The following is a 3,552-nucleotide window of genomic DNA, read 5'->3' as shown; positions in this document are numbered from 1 at the left end:
GAAAAGCGCTTCGGCCACAAGAAATTATTTAACGTGTTGTTTTCATTTGTTTTGCATGAACGGTGCCAATTCCACTGATAGTAGTCGACCCTGTTTTACTGTGGAATATTGCATGCACTATAGATGTCTCCACAGTTGGAATTAGATATCATCCCAACATGCATATTATCAAGAGCATCTCATTATTGTTCAAAATAATAACATGTAATCATGGAAGCACATACAATCTAATTACATCAGGCTGTTTTGCCAGGTTCAATACACAATATTGCACATTTGAAAATGCCTGTACCAAGTCAGAATTTTCCTCGAAGATCAACATCTTTGTGATTTGACTTTTTTCTGCACTTTAAACGGTTTGCTGCCTCTTTAACGCATGCCCATTTCCATTCTCAATTTTATTGAAATAATTGATGGTTTATAATTTTTCTCACACATCAATTACACGTGTCAACCTATAAGTAAGCTTTTAGAAAAACTGTAAATAATATGATTACCGTTACTTTTCGCATATATATCCATAACGTTGTGAACAGGGACTGTCATTCCAATAACCATAAAAATAAATGCTTCCACAGTTTTCCGGCTCACCGTTATTGTTTGGTTCACCACTGCTCCAATTTGAATAACCAACTGAACTTTTATCATTTACCCATACATAATGTCCTTCTCTTGATCTGTCATTCAATCCTGTCCAGAGCTGGGTATGTCCTTTACCTTACGATTATTATAACGTCAATTACAAAAACAATGAAAGCAAATATAGGTAAAGACAGCTTGTGTCAATGTTGCCATTTATCCGGGATATGATGGAATGATAGCGATTTGGAGTACAACAGTGTCCTCTACAGTATTACACTAACAATACACACACAGTTTTATTGCATATCAGAAATTAAACTCCCACGGAAGTAAACAAGTAAAACATCAACTTTTTTGTTCGAGTGAATATAAGTAATAAGAAAGGTAACTTTCCTAACTTGTATTTATTTTCATTTTTGTTGTGGGATGTACAACTACTTTGCATTTGCAAGGTCTGGTCTGTGTTTTGGTTCGATGTATTTCGGCTTTTAATCGATCAGATTAGATAGTCTCTTTCAACTGGTTTTCATATGTTTTGTCTGTACTGCACTGATATACAACTTTTCCCTGTTGGGGAAAAGTTTGGTGCCTACAAACCCTGCCACATTAAGTATGTACCTGTTCCTAGTCAGTATCCTATATGTCAGCCGTTGTCGTTTGTTGCTGAAAAACCATTTGATTTACGTTCATTGTTTCAAGAAATTCGCCTATATACTTACTTTCAGGGGCAGTCATTGTTTTCTGAATCCACCTGTTTTCTGTTGATGTTTCTATCTTAACTAAATATGCCAGGTTGTTTTCACATTCTTTCTGTAGACGAAGATATATAACGTGCATTATAAATTACACATTTTGGGAGTTTTTCAAAAAGAATAAAGTGATTACCGAAATAAACTGCTACTAGATTTTATAATAGAAAAGAACTGTTTCAGGTTTTCATTTTATTCAAAGGCAATTAACTATACAACATAACAAATGCATTACAGTCAACAACAATACTTAAACATACAGGTTTAAGCTTATTTGTTAAACCCTGTTACAAATTTATACTTGATGTATAACTACATGTATACATACTTTTGCCTGCTGCCAGGTTAGTTTATCATATCGAAACATGTAACAGTGGTAGTTGAACCAATTCCATCCGTGAATACACCTTTTGTTCATATCTGTATATACATAATTATAAACTTGTAAATATCTAATGTAGTTGTAACGTACAACATTGCAAAAGGTAGGTTCCATATTCCCGTATAAATGCCTTCCTACATTTTGTGAGGTATACGAAATTGACTATTAAAACGATCTTTTGGATTTTGATGTTCAAAAATAATTAAGATAACCAATAAATTAACATGACATAGCCGTGTGTAAAATATATTTCCGCATTTCTCTTCCAAAAATGACTTGTGTAATGGAATGCAACGCCTGATTCGTAAAACTTTTTTTTGCTCTTGAATACGCTATTCAAAAATACTCTGTCTTCTCTATATAACATATTGAAGGTGAACTAAATATAACTTAATCCAATTAAATTGCGTAAGATTCATTAACAATGATGGGTCTCATCATAATAAGTAATAGGAGGAAACAAGGTAGGGAGAAATGGCAGTTCTTAAAACACCAGAACAAATCATTCTTATTGGTTTCGTGGTATTGTCATGAATTACGTTCAATTTAACTGTGGTTTGGCAAACATCGAATTGCCTTACACAATCTTGTTACGTATTATATATATATTATACATACAGATTGCAATTTTGAGTTATTCTGGTTACATCTAGCTAGAAATTAGAATTTTAAAATCATATAATATATACAAATTTTCAGGTATCTAGAATTGGACAAATTCAATGTTCATATATATAGTGTTTGAAATAAATTGAAGGGAAACTGGCCTCTTAATCTTTTGATTCGTACACTATAAAAGTAAGGAGGTATGACCAGTGATACAACTATCCACCTAAGTTCAAATGAAGTGAATGTAAGATTTGATTATGTTATTTCTTAATGAAGTTAATCAAATCTTTATTTTTGTTCCGATATCTCCTATGTTTTTTATGTACAATCCAGGATCCTACTGGTATATGTACAAATCTGAATTTTAAAATTTCTACCAGTATGGAATTGTGATTTATACTTTATTTCTGTCTATTCAGCTTGGTGATATATCAATTTATATTATTAAAGCACTTACAAGTTGCTATCAAGTGAAGACAGTGAATACCGGTATTTCTACAATAGTATATTCGTGATGCTGCACAAGAAACTTCATACAGATCTAATATTTTTACGTGTTTTTCTGCATACTTTTAAAACATATCGCATCTTAAATTTGTCTATCAGTAAAGCATAAACAGATTGCACCAATCAACTTCTTTTCTTATTTTATTTTCGGTATATTTGCCTATCATAAAACACATATTTTCGAAATTGTTGTAGGCATTAAGTAGTATTGTAATTAACAAAGGTTGCAAATAATATGTAAGATCTGATTTCAAAATGAATACAACTGATATGTTCATGTAAATTACGAACACATTTGAATATGAACAAAGTTTACCTTTCTTAATTATCATTATATCATTCTTTAAATCAGTAATGTTACCGCTGTGTGCATTTAGTTTTGTCTCGACGTCACTAAACTGTTTTCCAAGTTTCTCCAACTTTTTGTTGCTCCAGATCATCTTTGCCATATCTGTTATTTTCTCACCCAATTTGTCGTCTTTGTCTCGTAAGTTTATTCATTGTTGCATCTAGTTTGTCACCAAGTTTGCTCATTTTAGTCTCGATTTTTTGCTCAAGGTTGAACATTTTTTCTAAGAAGCTTGAAGTTGATTTATAATCATCCATAGCATTGGATCAGTCTTTCCTGCCTCACTTGATCCGACAAACCTCTTAAGTTCCTCAGAGTGCAAACCAGACGCACACAAAATTGGGAGTATAATCAAATACTTCATTTTAAATTCT

General features: G+C 32.2%; 1 pseudogene; it reads right to left on the bottom strand.

Annotated features, from left to right (window-relative positions):
- Positions 1-499: 499 nt before the first annotated feature.
- LOC134717612 (perlucin-like protein) lies at positions 500-3,552 on the bottom strand (annotated as a pseudogene).

This window comes from Mytilus trossulus, chromosome 5 (assembly GCF_036588685.1).
Source record: "Mytilus trossulus isolate FHL-02 chromosome 5, PNRI_Mtr1.1.1.hap1, whole genome shotgun sequence".
Taxonomy (NCBI): Eukaryota; Metazoa; Mollusca; class Bivalvia; order Mytilida; family Mytilidae; genus Mytilus; species Mytilus trossulus.
The sequence above is the reverse complement of the archived record's forward strand: the minus strand, read 5'-3'. Positions and strand labels throughout refer to the sequence as shown.